Here is a 21,444-nt window from a genome sequence, read left to right as displayed (position 1 = left end):
TTCTCATTGTGCAGCGTTTTCTGCCACACTTTTTCCTTCCCACAGACTTCCCACTGAGGTGCCTTGATACAGCACTCTGGGAACAGCCTATTCGTTCAGAAATTTATTTCTGTGTCTTACCCTCTTGCTTGAGGGTGTCAATAGTGGCCTTCTGGACAGCAGTCAGGTCGGCAGTCTTACCCATGATTGGGGTTTTGAGTGATGAACCAGGCTGGGAGTTTTAAAAGCCTCAGGAATCTTTTGCAGGTGTTTAGAGTTAAGTCGTTGATTCAGATGATTAGGTTCATAGCTCGTTTAGAGACCCTTTTAATGATATGCTAATTTTGTGAGATAGGAATTTTGGGTTTTCATGAGCTGTATGCCAAAATCATCCGTATTAAGACAATAAAAGACCTGAAATATTTCAGTTAGTGTGCAATGAATCTAAAATATATGAATGTTTCATTTTCATCATGACATTATGGAAAATAATGAACTTTATCACAATATGCTAATATTTTGAGAAGGACCTGTAAACTGTTCAGAGTTTTACCTTCAGGCCGCCGCTACAGAGCACTGTTCGCTAAAACCAGCCGCCACAGAGACAGTTTCTTCCCCCAGGCTGTTTCTCTGTTGAACATTCAATGGAGTACAAAACAACAGCATACAGGTGTTGCAAATGCACCTTTTTATTATATATGTGTATATTGTACATTGTAAATATGTATAGTCTGTAATGCAAAAACAAAACCAAAGAACAAAGTGTTCCGAAATCAAATTTCTTGTTTGTATGTACGAACTTGGCAATAAAGCTGATTCTGATTCTGATTCTGATAGTTAAACATGTAAAAATATTTCATTTTCTAGACTTATTTTCCTTCTTTTTCTCTACAAAGTGGAAATGTTACAATGCTTAATACTTAAAATAATTTTTTTTTCCATCAGGTATGTTTGGGTACTTGTTTTAACCACTTGACTAAGAAATTCAAGATTAATAAATAAAGCTGATCTAAGTTAGTCCAAAAGTCAGTGTCAGCATTGTAGTATTTCATTTTTGGTGAAACCTAGGGCCTGAGTACTATTAAAGTGGATCAAGGTTGTTATTTTGTACTATGGAAATCTCCAGAATATTTTAAACGCTGCAGAAGAAGATATAGATTTGTTTAGCCTAGAAATTGTGGCACTTTAAAGTAAATATATAGGAACCATCCCTGAATATAGACTGAAAATTCAAAGAGATTAATTTGTTATATAAATGTGAATACACAGTGAAAGTGCTGCCATGAGTGCATTTTACACTTTAGAATCTGAAAATATATAACATCCAACTTTTTTTAATTGTACTACCTGCTGTCTAGCTTGGCTTAATCTGTCACCATTATAGGAAAGTGTTAATTAAAAATATACATATAAAATGTGTAAGCGAAGATAATATATTGTAAACATAATTGAAATGCATGAAAATGCTGTTATTTTCAAAAAGCTTGCCAAAAAAATAAATTGGAAATAAAAGAAATTATCCCACTCTCCTCTAATCAATTAAACACACTCCATCTTTTTCAGCATGTGTTTCACTGTGTCTCACATTAAACTTTTCATATGTGATGTGATTGTGAAGCACATTTGTTGTAGGTTTAAACTTAACTTCATTTTTATCTGAGCTGTACAACTACAGGTGTTAAAGTTATCAACATGCAGATTTCTCATCACATAGAATTTATCGCATCACCTGTATGACATAAAGAAAATGGAAGTTTAGTCACTGGAGTTTTCCACCAAAAGTGATTGTAACACCAGAATCCATTGAGTTGGTGGCATGACCCAATACTTTTGGCAATGTAGTGTATCTGAAGAAAATCCAAAACAGATACTTTTTCTTTGGCTTAGGACTCCAGTGGACCACATTGAGATTAACCAACATCTTCCAAATGCCACAGAGCCCCACCACCTCCTAATCCATCTCCTCCTAATTAGGACCTTCAAATCATTTCTCTGTGATACAGTCTGGGCCCCAGTGGTAACTCTATCAGAAATTGGTATATCCAGGAAAAACTTGGGCCCCTAATAGGAGATAGTTGTAAAATATCTGTGCTTATACTTGACAGAAAGAACAAAGCCAAAAGGATAAGAGACAGTAATTAACAACAAAAGCCATAAACTGTCAGGTACAACCAGACACAGAGTTAATATCAGCAACTAAGTCATATGAACTGGCTTTATTGAACATTAGATCTCTGTCAGGAAAATCATTTTTAATCAATGACTTCATTACTGACTGCGATCTTGATGTTATGGTAGAAAATGACTGACCACTGTCTGACTTCATTACTAGGGATGCACGGTGGCACGGTGGCGCAGTTGGTAGCACTGTTGCCTTGCAGCAAGAAGGTCCTCGGTTCGATTCCCGGCCGAGGGTCTTTCTGCATGGAGTTTGCATGTTCTCCCTGTGCATGCGTGGGTTCTCACCGGGTACTGAACTACAATTTTCTTTGTGAGAGCACACATCAAAGAAAAGGTGAAGGGGTGGCCACTTTGTTTAAAGATTTACTAAAGTGTAAAAAAGTATTTCTGAGCAAATTTGACTCTTTGGAATATTTGGCTCTCCAGGTAAAGAGCCCGGTCCGAACCATGTTCTGAAATATTTACAGGCCTCCTAAGTCCAAAACAAACTTTTTCAGTGATTTCAATGAGCTTTTATCTGTGATATGTGTTGATTATGACTGTTTAATTATTGTGGGAGACTTCAACATTCACATGGACAATCCTGAAGACAGAAGTCCAATAGATCTATGTGACACTCTTAGAAATGTTGGTTTGACTCAACATGTTAAACAGCAAACGCACAAACAGGGATATATTTTGGACTTGATCATCACTAAGGGTCTAAACATTTCCAAGGTGTCTGTAACTGATGTTGCCCATTCTGAACATTTTTCTGTTATTTTTGAAAGCATCATCTCCAATGGCTCATTTAGTCAAAGAGACATGATAAGAAAACGCATCTTTAAGGACGGTGCTGCTGAAACCTTTAACCAGATTTTCTCTTCTACCTCCACTTTGCCCTGTAACACTGTAGATGAGCTGGTAGATAACTTTCATTCTAAAATCTCGGACATCATTGATTTAATTGCTCCAATTAAAGTGAAAGTCATTCTTGGGAAGAAAATGTCTCCATGGAGAAGTGCTCCAGTCAGAAGTGAAAAAAAGGAGTGTCGAAAAGCTGAACGTAGGTGGCGAAAGACTGAGCTCCAGGCTCACAATATTATCTATAAAGAGAGACTATACAGATATAACCTACAACTGAAAAATGCAAGAGAATCTTTCTTTTCTGAGATCATCAGCAAAAACATTAACAATGCTCGTGCATTATTTGCCACGGTTGACAGGTTAACAAACCCTCCTGTAACTGTAGTATCTGAACTCCACTCTACCAGGGCCTGCAATGTATTTGCTAACTTCTTCATTGAAAAAATCCTAAAGATCAGAGGGGCAGTCAGCACATCCACATCAACTCCAGTACCAAAGTTGTCTCCAACTAGAACTGATTTTGACAAAATTTCCCAATTTCACCAAATAAACTACAAAAACTTAGAAGATAACGTACACCAACTAAGCTCTTCTTCCTGCTGTCTCAATGTTTTACCCACAGCTTTCCCTAAGAAAGCTTTGCCTGTAATAACATCTGATTTAACTCAAATAATAAACACGTCCCTTTTGTCAGGTGTTTTCCCCCAGGCCCTAAAAACAGCAATTATTAAACAGCACATCACCCTGGTTCTAAAGTCCCTTAACTGGCTCCCTGTAGCTCAGAGAATATACTTTAAAATACTTCTGTTAGTCTATAAATCACTGAATGGCTTAGCACCAAAATACATTACAGACTTGTTGTCAGTGTATCAACCACCCAGACCTCTCAGATCTTCTAGCTCAGATCTACTCTGCATACCCAGAACCAGAACCAAACATGGAGAAGCAGCTTTTAGTTCTTATGCTCCACTAATCTGGAATAAACTCCCAGAAAACTATAAAAGCGCTGAAACCCTAAGTTGCTTTAAATCAAGATTAAAAACTTGTTTAGTGTGGCCTTTGACTGTGCTATCTAAACATTATTAGTTCAGTTTTCAGTCCAATTTTCCTTTTGTTTTCTTATCCATCATTCTATTCTCTTTACTTTTTAAATTACCTCTGCTGTTTGATTTTCTGTATCATTGTAATGTTTTTCCTTGTGTGCAGTGCCTTGAGTGCCTTGTTGCTGGCGCTATATAAATAAACTTGGCTTGACTTGACTTGAGAAGATTTGGACAGTGCAATTTGGCTTTGTTCACCAAAGACAGAAGGCAGCTGATTCGTCCCCCAACCTGGAACTGCAGGTCCTCAAACTGGGTCATGGATAGACGGACATATTGCTGAAAGCGACCGTGATCCAGATGCAGCTCCTGGAATAGGTGATGGTACTCTCCCAACTGGTTCAATCTCTGGAGAATATGGTGAACCGAGGGACATCAATGGCTGCATCCACAAATAAAGCACCGTGACTCACTCCATGTTGAGTTGAAACCTGCAAGCAGCAGATAGAAACTCCTCCTATTTGATGTCAAGGTGTAGTGAGTGCAGCGTTGTTGCATGTTGGCCATGCAAATTGCTGGCAAAATGTGTGGCGAGTGACAGCATGCGAATGAGGCGAAAAATTTGCTGAAATCACGTTCAGTCTGAACGCACCATAAAATTATCAAAACATTTTCAGAGAAAGGAACAACATACTGACTGTCAAACGTGGTGGTAATATGATAGTCTGCAGCTGCTTTGCTTCTTCAGGAACTGAAAAAATTTGATAGAACCATTATTTCTGCTCAAAGTAGCTGTAGAATATAAACTATCTATGTGTGTAACTGGAAGGTGCAGGTAGAGGGGAGTGAAAACATAGGGAGTGAGAAGCATAGAAAGTGCAAAGTCATAAATTGGTGAATGACAAGGGAGGAAAGGGTAGAAAGAGGGAAAGGTCGTAAATGGATGGGGGTGAAGGAGACAGGGGAGGATGAGTTTGCTAGAAGAGAACAACCAGAGGCACTCCTTATTTGGGCCTAAGGAAATGTTATGTTATATACATGAGTGACATGATATATGTATATGTTGAACACACCCTTAAGACTGAATAAAACGAGCTGGAAACAGAGGATAGCAGAGTTGAGCTCACAGGTTTTGACTGGAGCATCTTTCTCTCACTCTGCAGAGGCGAACATAAGCTGATTGTACTTGTTTTTATTTCACTCTTTTGAAACCTGTACCCAAATCAACGGACCCGGGGAAGCAGAGACGGCTTCGACATAGCCCAAGAACAAACAGAAGGTTGTCACTATTTAGGTATAGGGGTGCTACAACATTTTCACTTCGGGACAGGATGGTTTGGGTAACTTTTAAGACAGTGTTTTGCTTTGAATTTCCTTAAAATTTGTTTTATCATCTGAAACAGATAAGTGTGACAGAAAAAAGCAGAAAAAAATCTAAATGTAATTTAAAAACAACCATTGATGCTCCCTCACTATGATTTTTGTATTCTTCTTTTATATATAGAAACATTTACAAAACAAATCAAAACTGAGCACACCACCATCAAAGCTGTTTTAATCAATGAAGATAACACAATTCAGTCATGATGTGGACAGAATGTGGACATGAGTAATACTACTAATAGTAAAATGGCATTTTAACACTGAAGCTTATAAGATCTCTATGCCATCCAGCTTTGTATTTTCCCTTTTGCTTATTCATCAGTAACACAAAGTTTGCAAAGACAGCCACATCCACACACACACACACACACACACTTAGACCCATTGCTTTTTCAGGAGTAGCTTTTAGGTTTGCCCTCAGGAAACTCCTCAAAAAAACTCAACTTAAATCTCTCAATCCTTGGCATGAAGCACACATACCCACACATTCAGGCACACAGCAATCCATCACCATGATCAAGCCGGGAACGAATTGGAGCTGGCCGGTCATACATCACCCTCTCTGAGCTTGTTAAAGACAGATGAAAACACACTCCAACACACACCTCTGTGGACACAGTGAAGCATGAGGTCCCTTTAAAATGACAAGCAGGGGCAGTAAAGACACTGCTTCACATGTTCAGATGGAAGATTACCAACCTTCAATGCCACCTTAGAAAGCAATGCAACTCCTACTCAGTAAAAGAGAAAGCAAACATATTTTCAATATAAACTCATGACATACTGACAACTGACAGAAGCTCTTGGTGTTAATTCACATGGCAATCCTTACGCATCATTTTCTAACATGACGGCATCCATATTTTCACCTTATTGTTCGACACATAACACTGTGTTTTAAAATAAATCATATTTGGTGACGTTTAGAGTGTGCGTTGTTTTATGCTGTTTTATGCTTCCTGATAATAGCTAAATGAAAACAATGTTAAGGAGGGGTTAGAAGTCACTGAAACTTAACAAATCCATACTCATAGTTCACCAATCAAAGATATGTAGCTAAATATACAGCATGCAAAATGAACTAGTCCACATTCATTCATTATTTTTTTGAAATTCCATGAAAATCCTGGAAACAATTTAAATATTATGAATTTGTTCTTGAGCATATTAATTAGGTTGACTTGTGATATTTGCAACATGGTCAACTTTTTAACATGTTTTAAATTCATTTAAAATCTAATTTAATATGACTCAGGTTTCAATAAAGTTGCTCTTATTTACATATTTCTTCTGTTTTAGTGGTTAGAAAACAATATAAGGTTGAAATGGTAACTTGGAATTAGCCCATTTGGAATACATTTTAATTGCAGATTATCCAGCTATGATTTCTCCTGTATCCTAATGCTACGCTTAGTAAAGACAAAGGTATTTGCTTACCTAGCCAAATGGGTTGACTTCAGTTGTTCCAACCAATTCCATGACCACAGGCATATAAAAGCAAGCACCAAGGCATGGAGTCTGCTTCTCCAAACATTGTAAAGGTGGGATTCTTTTACGAATAAAAGATGGGATTCACTGAGCTCCTGAAAGCAACCTTTGACAAATAAGTCCAGTTGTAAAACGTCCTTAGTGGTGTTGTGCAACAATATGTATGGTTTGGCTATGAATAACTATTAATAAGTACGAAAGACAATTATTGACAAAGTCAGTAATTTAACTACATTTTGCAAGATTACCAAGTTTTATGAATATCTACCAGGTTAGGTGTGATATTTTAGAACAACAGCTGAGGAAGTGAACTTGAACACTGTCATTCTCAACAAGAAGCCCTGCACACAGTCTTTTACTCGGCCAGTGAGGTCCAGACATTTACGTGCGTCTCCCCGATACAGCCACGGGTAAAAGAGGATGAAATGCACTTGGGAGGAGAGATTTGTAGATCCCTGATGTCAGGGATTCCAGCTGTGACACATCATTTCTGGGAGTTTACCAAGTGGATTGGTCAAAACTGTGCATCTTGGGATTGAGAGTTTTTATCAGTATTTTGTTCTTTGTGTATGTAGTTCAGTAGTTGTTCCATCCCATGGCAGGCCCAAAAATGGTATTATAACAAATTGGAAAAAGTTGGGAACTTCAGCAACTCAGTGACTTAAAAAAAGGCCAACAAGCTAATATAAAAGGCTGGCATTGTTGTGGAAAGTCCTCTGGAACCTCTGGAGATGATTGTGCAAAGAAGGATTCCTCTTAAAATGAAGAAAATGGCAGACAACCCTAAGCATCCTCTTCATGAGATTTCCATTCAACATTTCAAAGTTCTGATTCATTATTTTTGCCTTGTGACAGGGTGATGCTTTATGCTGGAATATGTTGTTCATTACCAAATTGCTTGTGGATCCATGGGTAAAATTGCTGGTAGAGGATATGTTGCTGTCACTTTCTGTGTAGTTTTAGCCAAAACCTGAGTGAGTCCACTGCCTCTGTAGAGAGGTAGCTCCACGCATGGATGATCTGAGGTTTGTTCCACTGTCAGTATCACACAGGACTCATGGTAACCTTAAAATGTTCTTCTCCAGACAGTGACCAGATATTTCAAACAGCCAGGAGACTTAATTTGAGAAAATAAATTCCTCTCTTCAGTCCAATCCTTGTACTTCCTCTAGTGTGTCAGTCTGTCTTTGATGGCTTTCCTGGAGATAAGTTCCTTCTTTGATCCCTTTCTTAAAACCAGGCCTGTGTGCAAAACCTTTGCCTCACTGTGTGTATACAAACACTCAAACCTAAGTGCCACTATTCCTCAGCAGGTTCTGCAATGGTGACAACCCAATACCTTATGCCCTTTGTTCACTGGCTTGATTTAGCCTGGCTCACTCTACTTGGCCGACTTTGCGATCATTTCCATTACTCTTTTACCCGTACAGGTACCTACTTTTTTCGCCACTACTTAGCATGTACGACCAGGGCTGAGTAGGGACTATATGTGATGTGAACAGACTGCGGTTAACTGTGCAAGTCAAATCAAAATCTAATTTTACTATTTACAAATCATTAACCATGCCTGAAGGCAGAAAGAAAAGAACGTCCATTTTCTAAATAACACGCAGGCAGGGCGGCCTGTATTTATTGACATCCTAAACCATGAAACAGCGTGTTTGGTTCAGAAATGTATTGATGGTCCTCAAGCGAACCACGGTCTGCAGCAGAAGGTAACAGGCAGAGAGCAGCTGGCAGTAATCACACTGCCTGCATCGTGTCAGATGAGAGAAGCGTCTCTCCTCTCTGCATCACCTGCCACACCTACCACCCAAAGTAGAACGAGACCGAGTGTAGTGCAGAAGCACTGCCTAAATAAAGCCAGTGGAAAAGGGACATAAATAGAACCCTCCTTGGAACACAGTCATGACAGTTGCTAGTCACTCTAGAGTGAGCTAAACGACAACATTTTGTGAGTTGGTTGAAGACAAATACATGGAATTTAATTAATTCAGTTGAATTTGTGGGGTGTCCAGTGGGAGCAATGATCGTCACCCGCGTGGCTTTGTTTACAAGTAATAGTTCACTTGCAAAAAGTACAATGTCAAAGCAAACCGCACCAAATGAAAAAAAATAAGTTTGCTTTTGGTCTGGACCAAACAAGCGGACCAAAGGACCTTTCTGGTATATTAAATTCAGCTTTTTGCAACTACTCTGTCTACCTTTATGTCTACTTATCTTTGAGTGCTCCAACAACACTGAATTATGACAGACATCCCCATAAAATTAAGTTTTACTGCTGAAAATCACAGCTTGTAAGTCCATCATCTAAGCTGCTGAGCAACCTAGGTAGATAAAGATGCAATGGGAGAAGTTATCAGCATGGGCGGATGGAATCACTCTGTTCTGGAAATGCTACGAAAAATAAACACTCAGGGTAAAGTGATATCAGCTTCCCTCCCCCTTCTTTTCCTTGAGCTAATCATAAGACAATTGAAATTCTTATTTGAAGAACATTGTGCAAATTCAGCATTTGGCGAGTTTTATGTTAAGTTGTTTTTAAACAACTTTGCAAATAATTGCATTTATCAGATCACTTTTCATAACAACACAGCTACCATTAAAAGCTGTAGTAGGTTTAGCAATCTTGAGCTAGAGCGATGGTATGTGCTGTGCAGTATGAGGGGTCAAAGTAACAAAAATTGATTTGAATTGAATTAAAGGTGTGAAATACAAACATGGTAAAACTGAGTGCCAACAACTTGTAATTAATATTGTTGCTGTGAAAATTAGAATGTGTGAATTTGGATGTCACTAAAATGATAAAATAGTAAATATTAATGTTATAAATATTAAGTTTATCAAATTTAACATTGCCTGTTTTCATTCACTGCCCTGATTTTAGCACCACTGTTTTTACCACTTCAGTTTTATCATTCATTGTTTTCATAGTGTAATTTTTGTTATTTCCAGTAGATCGGAATACGGCAGCAGCCCCGGCGCAACTGCGGAGTTTTGTAGTTAGTGATCCACAATTTCCAATGATTCATTGCGGGTCAAAGCAGATAGGTCAAGCTCGGGCAACAATGGCAAACTAACTGAATTAGAACTAACTGAAAAACAACATCTTTGTCAGTCTTAAAACTCTTTCATATGGCAGTAGACACAATTAAATATGCCCAAATATTTGAAATGAACATAGTGGATAACCTCTATTTTTTTTTTGTTTTTTTCTTCCTTGTTGTCTTGAATGTTCAAATCTGGAAAGAATCAGGCTGAAAGTGAGTGTGTCCGGTTAAAATGCAGCTGCCTTAAATAACTAACTACATTGTGTTAAATACTCAGTAAAGCAGAAAGATTTCAAAGAGTACTCTTGATTTCTGTGTTTTGTCTTGTTTCTTAATTTAAAGCAATGACGCTATTGATCCAGACTTGGATTGAATGCTGCAGAGTGGGTCTTGAATCGCTGTGAAATGTGCAAGAAAATTCCTGCATATCAGGCGAAAACAAGAGTGACAACAAAACCCATCAATGGCACTACAAGCTGAATCATTCAGCTCCGTAATTACAACTGAGCCGCAACTGGCCCACTGTGGCCTAACAGAACAGGGGACGGGGATGAGACGAGGAGGAGAAAGATAGATTTCACAAGCGAGAGGCTCCCGAGGCACTCATGGGGATTCTGGTTACAATATTGTGCTGTACAACTGTTTACAGCAGAGGGAAAGACAGATGCAGTAGGAGAGACAAAGGAACATAGGGCAGACTGTGGCCTGCTGCATGCTGTCATCTCAGCAATGACATAACTGTACTCAGTTATGTTTCATTCCAATCTTCGCCTTCCCCACAGGCACATGCACACATATTCCCTTCTTTATTTTATTGTCTTCCTGATGTGCTCTGAAAGCAACACTCTAACGCAGGGTTTGGAAGATAGGAGGCTGAAAAACAAATAACAAAAGAGAAAGACAAGCAAAGCTGAGAGAGCAAGAAGGAAGCTCAAGTTGTGTTTAGGGTGCTGAATGTTAATTAGTTTCTTTTTGTTTTTAGCCCATGGCAAAGCTTTCCTCTTGACTCTGCTGCTGGTGGATGCATGTTTGCACATTACAGAGAGCTGTTAGATGTTGTTTGCGACAGGAAGTTTGACATTTGTATTATCAGAGATCCCAACTTCTCTTTTTACTTTTGTCATTTAAAATGATTGTATGTATTCTGGGTGTACATTTCCTGCAAACTGAATTCTGCTTTATTTTAAAATGTTTCTTTCAGGTTTTTGCACAGTCTGGAAAAGTCTGGAACTTGATTTCAGTGTTTTCCAGATATGGAAACATATGTGAAAAGAAAAGAAAATATGCAAATAGATTGGTATTTCCAGACTGTCTTCTATTCTAGCTTTTTTGTACCCTTCCTTCCTGGTTCACTTCTTTTCTCTGTTCCTTCCATTATGACTGTATTTCCTTGCCTTCTTCCTTATACTCTTACTTCTTACCTGGTGTCTTCCCCTCCTTCTTCCTGTTCTTTCATCCTGCTGTCTTACATCCCTTCTTTCTGTCATTATTTTTGTTCTTTCCTTCTTTGTGTCCTTCCATTCTATTTTTCTTCTTTCTGTGCTTCCTTCTATCCAGACATCCATCTTGCCTTCTGTTCTACCTCCTTTCTTTGTGTCCCTTCTTCTGTCTTTTATTCCATTCTCCCACTCTATGGTGTGTAGAGTAACACATCACTGCCTTTCCCCTGCCTGCTGCAGTACACTGCTAGTGGTTTGCAAAAGACTGCTTCACTTTTTCCTCATTTACATGTGATATTGATTTGGCTGTTTGTAAATATTTCTGGTCCCCAAAAACATGGGCATGGTGTGGAATGTAATACAGCGTCACCTATCACTATAGCGCCAATTCACAACACATGTTGTCTCAAGGCACTTCACAAAAGTCAGGTACATACATTCCAATTGATCCTAACCATTGAACAGTGCAGTCAGATTCAGTTATTTATTCAAATTGGATAAAAGGTTTTTCTATTTAAGGAAACCCAGCAGTTTGCATCGCCTCAGAGATTTGTAGCAGTCACTCCTCCCGGATGAGCATGTAGAGACAGTGGACAGTCACTGGCGTTGACTTTGCAGCAATCCCTCATACTGAGCATGCATGTAGCGACAGTAGAGAGGAAAACTCCCTTTTAACAGGAAGAAACCTCCAGCAGAAACAGGCTCAGTGTGAGCGGCCATCTGCCTTGACCGACTGGGGGTTTGAGAGATCAGAGCAGAGACACAAAAAGAACACAGAAGCACTGATCCAGGAGTACTTTCTATGGAAAGAAAAGTAAATGTTAATGGATATAGCTCTTTTAGTCGTTTCATCTAGAAAGAATAAACAGATAAACTCTGAGCCAGTTTTCAGGGTTAGAGTCTGAAAGAGATCACATAGAGTTAGTCACAGTAAAAGCTCAGTCAGTAGCCATGTCTAGGAGAGAGAAAGGTTCAAACACTGAAAGACAGGACCATGTGGATCATCGGTAGAGTGTGAGCATTAAGTCGTAGCCAGCAGAAGCTTGGACAATGTCCCCCTCCAGAAAGGTGTCTTAGGTAGATGCAGAGTCAGGCCAGGTGTAGCTTCTAGGAAGATAAAAGATAGAGACCATAAAGTTAGAAGCTGAAATTACAGCAAATAATGCAAAATTGGAGAGTAGTGTGAGAATGTAGCGAAGAGAGTGAAAGTGGTCATTATGACCTCCAGCAGCCTAAGCCTATAGCAGCATAACTACAGAGATAACTCAGGATAACCTAAGCCACTCTAACTATAAGCTTTATCAAAAAGGACATTTTTAAGCCTAGCCTTAAAAGTAGACAGGGTGTCTGCCTCACGGACTAAAACTGGCTGCTGGTTCCACAGGAGAGGAGCCTGATAACTAAAGGATCTGCCTCCCATTCTACTTCTAGAGACTCTAGGAACCACCAGTAAACCTGCAGTCTGAGAATGAAGTGCTCTTTTAGGAACATATGGAACAATCAGATCTCTGATGTATGATGGAGCTAGATCAATAAGGGCTATATACAGGGGTTGGACAATGAAACTGAAACACCTGGTTTTAGACCACAATAATTTATTAGTATGGTGTAGGGCCTCCTTTTGCGGCCAATACAGCATCTATTCGTCTTGGGAATGACATGTACAAGTCCTGCACAGTGGTCAGAGGGATTTTAAGCCATTCTTCTTGCAGGATAGTGGCCAGGTCACTATGTGATACTGGTGGAGGAAAACATTTCCCGACTCGCTCTTCCAAAACACCCCAAAGTGGCTCAACAATATTTAGATCTGGTGACTGTGCAGGCCATGGGAGATGTTCAATTTCACTTTCATGTTCATCAAACCAATTTTTCACCAGTCTTGCTGTGTGTATTGGTGCATTGTCATCCTGATACACGGCACCGCCTTCAGGATACAATGTTTGAACCATTGGATGCACATGGTCCTCAAGAATGGTTCGGTAGTCCTTGGCAGTGACGTGCCCATCTAGCACAAGTATTGGGCCAAGGGAATGCCATGATATGGCAGCCCAAACCATCACTGATCCACCCCCATGCTTCACTCTGGGCATGCAACAGTCTGGGTGGTACGCTTCTTTGGGGCTTCTCCACACCGTAACTCTCCCGGATGTGGGGAAAACAGTAAAGGTGGACTCATCAGAGAACAATACCTTTCACATTGTCCACAGCCCAAGAGTTGCGCTCATAGCACCATTGAAACCGACGTTTGGCATTGGCATGAGTGACCAAAGGTTTGGCTATAGCAGCCTGGCCGTGTATATTGACCCTGTGGAGATTCCAACGGACAGTTCTGGTGGAAACAGGAAAGTTGAGGTGCACATTTAATTCTGCCGTGATTTGGGCAACCGTGGTTTTATGTTTTTTGGATACAATCCGGGTTAGCACCCGAAAATCCCTTTCAGACAGCTTCCTCTTGGGTCCACAGTTAATCCTGTTGGATGTGGTTCATCCTTCTTGGTGGTATGCTGACATTACCCTGGATACCGTGGCTCTTCATACATCACAAAGACTTGCTGTCTTGGTCACAGATGCGCCAGCATGACGTCCACCAACAATTTGTCCTCTTTTGAACTCTGGTATGTCACCCATAATGTTGTGTGCATTTCAATATTTTGAGCAAAACTGTGCTCTTATCCTGATAATTGAACCTTCACACTCTGCTCTTACTGTTGCAATGTGCAATCAATGAAGACTGGCTTCCAGGCTGGTCCAATTTAGCCATGAAACCTCCCACACTAAAATGACAGGAGTTTCAGTTTCATTGTCCAACCCCTGTATGTGAGGAGGAGAATTTTAAATTCTATTCTGGATTTAACAGGGAGCCAATGAAGGGAGGCTAAATTAGGAGAAATATGATCTCTCTTTTTAATTTTCATCAGAACTCTTGCTGCAGCATTTTGAATCAGCTGAAGGCTTTTAACTGCATTTTGTGGACATCCTGATAGTAAAGAATTACAGTAGTCCAGTTTTGAAGTAACAAATGCATGGACTAGTTTTTCAGCGTCACTCCTGGATAGGATATTTCTAATTTTGGCAATGTTCCAGAGGTGAAACAAGGAAATGGAAGTGGAATCTAGAAATCTGTTTAATATGGGATTTAAATGACATGTCCTGGTCAAAAATAATACCAAGATTTTTTACTTTATTACCGGAGGTCAATTTAATGCCATCCAGGTTAAGTGATTGACTAACCAGTTTCTTTTTTAAGATGACAACTTCTGTCTTGTCTGAATTTAGAAACAACAAATGTAAAGTCATCCAAGTTTTTATGTCTTCAAGACATGCTTGTAGTCTGTCTAACTGGTTGGGCTCATCAGGATTTATGGATAAATAAAGCTGAGTATCATCAGCTTAACAGTGAAAATGTATTATATGCTGCCTGATAATTTGACCTATTGGAAGCATATATATATAGTAAAGAGAATTGGATCAAGTACTGAATCCTGTGGTACTCCACAATTAACCCTGGTGTTTAAAGATGATTTATCATTTACATGAACAAACTGGAATCTGTCAGACAAATAAGATTTAAACCAGCCTAGCGCTGTTCCCCTGATCCCTACAGCATATTCCAACCTTTCTAAGACACAAAATATTGTGATCAACTGTATCAAATGCAGCACTGAGATCTAAGAGGACAAGTACAGACACAAGTCCATTATCTGAGGCCATAAGAATATCATTAGTGACTTTCAGCAGAGCTGTTTCAGTGGTATGACGAGCTCTGAAGCCTGACTGAAACTCTTCAAATAGGTCATTTCTGTGTAAATGCTCACACATTTGAATAGCAACTATTTCCTCAAGAATTTTAGATAAGAAAGGAAGATTAGATATAGGTCTGTAATTTTTTTAAGTCATCTCGGTCAAGCGAAGGTTTCTTAAGTAAAGTTTTAATTACAGCTACCTTAAAAGCCTGTGGTACATATCCATTTACTAAGGATAGATTAATCATGTCTAAAATGGGTCTGGTAATCAGAAGGAACACTTCCTTAAATAATTTGGTTGAGATTGAGTCTAACATACAAGTTGAAGGTTTAGATGAAGCTAATATTTCTGATAACTCAGGAAGCTCCACGGGATCAAAACAGTCCAAACACAGATCAGGTTCTGCAGTTATTTCCAATGTTGTCTCACTTGCTGAGGATGAAGTAATCATATTCGGGAGTATATCAAAGATTTTCTTTATAATAGAAATCCCATTGTTAAAGTCATGACTGCTGAGAGCTAAGGGAATTGATGGTTCAACAGACTACTACTAAAGAGAAACCCAGGATTATTCTTGTTATCCTCTATCAATGATGATAAATAAGCTGTTCTGGCTTGGCGAAGTGTCTTTTTATACAACAGTAGGCTATTTTTCCAGATTAAGTAGGAATCCCCTAGGTGTGTAGAGTGCCATTTTCTCTCCAATTTTCTAACATTGTGCTTTAAAGTATGCAGCTCTGAATTAAACCAAGGAGCTAGCCTCCTATGAATAATTACCTTCTTTTTCAGGGAGCTACATTGTTTAATGAACCACGCAATGATGAAGTAACACTATGAACAAGAGAATCAATTTGTGAAGGAAAAGAAACAAAATTACTGCCCTCTACTGTCTTTTTCAGTGATAATGAGGAAATCAAAAGTGGAACAGATTCTTTAAAGGTTGTTACAGCATTTTCTGATAACGATCTACTATAATGATATTTTCTTTCAGGTGTGGAGTACTCAGTTAAATTAAACTCAAAGGTCATTACAAAATGGTCAGACAGGACAGGGTTATGGAAAAATATTGTTATGTCTTTACACTCAATGCCATATATCAGCACAAGGTCCAGAGAATGAAGACAAAGGTGGGTAGGTTTTTTAGTGTTTTGAGCAAAGCCAATTGAGTCTAAGATAGTATTAAAGGCTATATTTAGGCTATCATTTTCAGTGTCAACATGAATGTTAATATCCCCCACTATTATAACCGTATTTGTATTTAACACTAAATCAGATAAAAGGTCTGAAAACTGATCTAAAAATTGAGAATAAGGACCTGGTGGATGGTACAAAACAACAAACAGAAGTGGTTGTAGTGCTTTGCAATTTGGATGCGGAAAACTAAGGATTAAATATTCAAAAGAGTTGTAGCTATTGATTGGTCTGGGACTAATCAATAAATCGGACTGAAAGATGGTTGCTACTCCTCCTCCTCGTCCAGTATTTTGAGGAATGGGAAAATTTAAATAATTAGTAGGAGTTGACTCATTTATAGTAACATAATCCTCTTGCTGCAGCCAGGTTTCTGTGAGGCAAAATAAATCAATCTGATTGTCACAAATCAGGTCACTAACTAGCAAAGTCTTTGAAGAGAGAGTTTTTATGTTTAGTAAGCCACATTTAATTGTTTTATTTTTCTTTTCAGTCTGAGTTGTGTCCATTTTTTGAGATTTTTATGATTTCCTCCTTTTACATTATTTTTCTATCTATTCAATTTAGGCCATTACCCTATTAAGACACTGTCTTAATAGGGTAATGGGTGGGTAGCAGTACAGAAGCTGCAGAGAGGAGTGTTAAACTACGACCCTGCTTCCCGGTCTGAACCCTGGGTTGTCAGAGTTTTGGAGAACTAATAAATTTGGCCAGATTCCTAGAAAGAAGAGCTGCTCCATCCAAAGTGGGATGGATGCTGTCTCTCTGGATCAGACCAGGTTTTTCCCTAAATGTTGGCCAATTATCAATAGCCCACATCGGTTTCTGGACACCACCTAGACAGCCAGTGGTTGAATGACAGCATTTGACTAAACATGTCGTCACTGGTCAGATCGGGGAGGGGACCAGAGAAAATTACTGAGTCCGACATTGTTTTGGCAAACTTACACACCGATGCATCACTAACTTTGGTGACCTCCAATTGACGTAACCAGGTGTCATTACCGCCAGCGTGAATAACAATCTTACTGTATTTACGCTTATCCTTAGCCAGCAGTTTCAGGTAGGATTTGATGCAAGTAAATAATTTCATGCCATTTATAATTAAATGTGAATAAAACCATAAAATGTTTTAACTGATACTTATTTTGGACTGTTTTAGTATATATGTTAAGAGATATATGAAAGTGAGTTCACAAAAAATAATTTTAATATCCCATGGGTGTGACAATTCTTATCTAACTATAGATGACTTTAAAATAATGGTTATAATTACCTGTTTCTGGGACTAGAGTTTATTTGGCACAGGTTATGTCAGAGTCCACCATAAAACCACCAATTCTAAAATCTCTTATAATTTACCATCAATCATTAGCAGGACCTGAGCAAAAAATTGCTTCAATTAGGAACCACAAGACTTTTGGAAACCAACAGCAAACTCAAATGTTGTGAGCTCCAATCTTGTTTTATAAACTCTGCCAACTGTAATATTATAATTATAAGGTGTTTAAAAGTCCTGATGTAATTCCATCTAGCTTTGGTTTGTGCAGTTTATATCCCAAGGACTGATTTTAGGTCAGCAGTGTAAACAGCATTTACAAACATCCTCTGCTGTTTAAACATTATTAGCATACACCAGGAGTATTATTATTAATAAAGTGATATATGATATTACATGCTGCTGCTGTGGCTCACTACCAAAAACCAGCTCCAGTTTTGGTAGGTGAAAAGGAATCTAAAAGGAACGAGAATGACATCTGGGATGAAAAGAGTTCTAAATAGGAAGAAGAACATTAGGAGATGAAAGGGGTTCTGAAAGAAATAAGAATGACAGATGTAATGAAACGGGTTCTAATCAGAGTGACAAGTAGGATGAAAATGGTTCTAAAATGACAACTGGGAAGAAAAGGGTTCTAAAAAAGAATGAGACTGACAAGTGGGATGAAAGAGATTCTAAAATAGATGAGAATGACAAGTCGGATGAAAAGCATTCTGAAAAAATGAGAAATGACAAATGGGATCAAAAAGATTCTAAATGAAATGAGAATCATACATTGAATTAAAATTGTATTAAATAGAAAAGAGAATGACGTGGGATAAAAAGGTACTTAAATGGCATAAGAATGACAAAAGGAATTAAAATGGTTCTAAAAAGGAATGAGAATGACGTGGGATGGAAACAGTTCTAAAATGAAATGAGAATGACAAGTGGGATGAAAAAGGTTCTAAAATGAAATGAGAATGACAAGTGGGATGAAAAAGGTTCTAAAATGAAATGAGAATGACAAGTGGGATGGAAACAGTTCTAAAATGAAATGAGAATGACAAGTGGGATGAAAAAGGTTCTAAAATGAAATGAGAATGACAAGTGGGATGGAAACAGTTCTAAAATGAAATGAGAATGACAAGTGGGATGGAAACAGTTCTAAAATGAAATGAGAATGACAAGTGGGATGAAAAAGGTTCTAAAATGAAATGAGAATGACAAGTGGGATGGAAACAGTTCTAAAATGAAATGAGAATGACAAGTGGGATGAAAAAGGTTCTAAAATAAAATGAGAATGACAAGTGGGATGGAAACAGTTCTAAAATGAAATGAGAATGACAAGTGGGATCAAAAGGGTTCTTAAATGGAATGAGAACGACAAGTGGGATGACAAGGGTTCTAAAAAGAATGAGATTAACAAGTGGATTGAAAAGTGAATGAAAATTATGCTGGTCAAGTTGCCAACTAATAAAGTATCTCTGTGACCTTCATTCTGGTTTGATTTGTTTTTTACAACCATGAGCTGCTGTTTATCAGACATATTAAATAATACTTGAATTTCAACCCCAAATTCCAGATTAGTTCAAAGGAGTTGAAGGGAGGAAGTTCAAACTATCTCTTCTATCAATCATAATATGCAACGTGAGGTTTTTGAACTGTTAGGAGTAAGTTCAGACATATTATTTGCCAAGAGAATTTATCACTGTTACAGACACTACATGCAATGTCATCAAATCTATTGTTGCAAAGCTACAGACACAACACCCTGTTGCGGTCATCCATTTTGGTCGCACATTTTGACATGCGCAGCTCAACAGACGTCGCAGCTCTCACGTCACTGGGAGTATAAACCGGCTGAGATGGAGAGTTTGTTGCCATTTCCCACGTGTCTCACAGGACAGCGCAAAGGAGGCGCATATCTGGAGAGACAAAAGCTCACAGGCGAACCTTTGCTCCACAAGGCCATTCCCAGAATTGCTAAGAGCACCCAGCTCATCGTTTTATCAGCTGACCACTGGGATCGAGACATCAACACACCAGGAGAACTTGTCTTTCCATTTAACCCAAATTACACATTTTGTCCATAAAACTGCTGGTTTGATCTTCAAAGACACTAAATGCATATATATTTTTCTTTTATTATTATTGTTAGGTAGTCATTTTTATTCCCTTTATGTAGAATGGTGCTTGTTAATTAGGAGAAGGTTTTTGGACCAGAATAATGGTATATCTGGATTATTTGGCTTCAATAAATCTTAATTAACAGGGGTTGGACAATGAAACTGAAACTCCTGTCATTTTAGTGTGGGAGGTTTCATGGCTAAATTGGACCAGCCTGGTAGCCAGTCTTCATTGATTGCACATTGCACCAGTAAGAGCAGAGTGTGAAGGTTCAATTAGCAGGGTAAGAGCACAGTTTTGCTCAAAATATTGAAATGCACACAACATTATGGGTGACATACCAGAGTTCAAAAGAGGACAAATTGTTGGTGCACTTCTTGCTGGCGCATCTGTGACCAAGATAGCAAGTCTTTGTGACGTATCAAGAGCCACGGTATCCAGGGTAATGTCAGCATACCACCAAGAAGGACGAACCACATCCAACAGGATTAACTGTGGACGCAAGAGGAAGCTGTCTGAAAGGGATGTTCGGGTGTTAACTCGGATTGTATCCAAAAAACATAAAACCACGGCTGCCCAAATCACGGCAGAATTAAATGTGCACCTCAACTTTCCTGTTTCCACCAGAACTGTCTGTCGGGAGCTCCACAGGGTCAATATACACGGCCAGGCTTCTATAGCCAAACCTTTGCTCACTCATGCCAATGCCAAACGTCAGTTTCAATGGTGCAAGGAGTGCAAATCTTGGTATGTGGACAATGTGAAACATGTATTGTTCTCTGATGAGTCCACCTTTACTGTTTTCTCCACATATGGGAGAGTTACGGTGTGGAGAAGCCCCAAAGAAGCGTACCACCCAGACTGTTGCATGCCCAGAGTGAAGCATGGGGGTGGATCAGTGATGGTTTGGGCTGCCATATCATGGCATTCCCTCGGCCCAATACTTGTGCTAGATGGGCGCGTCACTGCCAAGGACTACCGAACCATTCTTGAGGACCATGTGCATCCAATGGTTCAAACATTGTATCCTGAAGGCGGTGCCGTGTATCAGGATGACAATGCACCAATACACACAGCAGGACTGGTGAAAGATTGGTTTGATGAAGTTGAAAGTGAAGTTGAACATCTCCCATGGCCTGCACAGTCACCAGATCTAAATATTATTGAGCTACTTTGGGGTGTTTTGGAGTACTGAGTCAGGAAATGTTTTCCTCCACCAGTATCACGTAGTGACCTGGCCATTATCCTGCAAGAAGAATAGCTTAAAATCCCTCTGACCACTGTGCAGGACTTGCAAAAGGAGGCCCTGCAAAAGGAGACCCTACATATATATATATATATATATATATATATATATATATATATATATATATATATATATATATATATATATATATATATATATATATATATACATCTTCACTAAACCCCCAATATAAGCAGCTGAATTGAATTTTAAACACCAAATTTCATCTGGCATATTGTCATTGAGCTCAAAATGTGTGAACGTGAATACTTGAGTTGTCCCTCTTCACTTGAATTTCTATACCTTAAGAAAAGAAGAAAATGTGCAAAAAGCAGTTTTGAATACATTTTTATTCATCCCAATGACTCAGTTTCTTTTTTTTTTTTTCTCCAGTGAACAATTTGTCTGTAGATTGTAGATTTTAAGAGAAACAGGAATAAGTCAAAAACTATTTCTATCATGGGAGAAG

General features: G+C 38.8%; 1 pseudogene; it reads right to left on the bottom strand.

Moving 5' to 3' along the window:
* LOC124859607 overlaps positions 1 to 21,444 on the bottom strand; it is an 87,638-nt pseudogene that overhangs the window by 9,909 nt on the left and 56,285 nt on the right.

This window comes from Girardinichthys multiradiatus, chromosome 22, assembly GCF_021462225.1.
Source record: "Girardinichthys multiradiatus isolate DD_20200921_A chromosome 22, DD_fGirMul_XY1, whole genome shotgun sequence".
NCBI classification, from domain to species: Eukaryota; Metazoa; Chordata; class Actinopteri; order Cyprinodontiformes; family Goodeidae; genus Girardinichthys; species Girardinichthys multiradiatus.
This window is presented reverse-complemented; position numbering and strand designations above follow the sequence as displayed.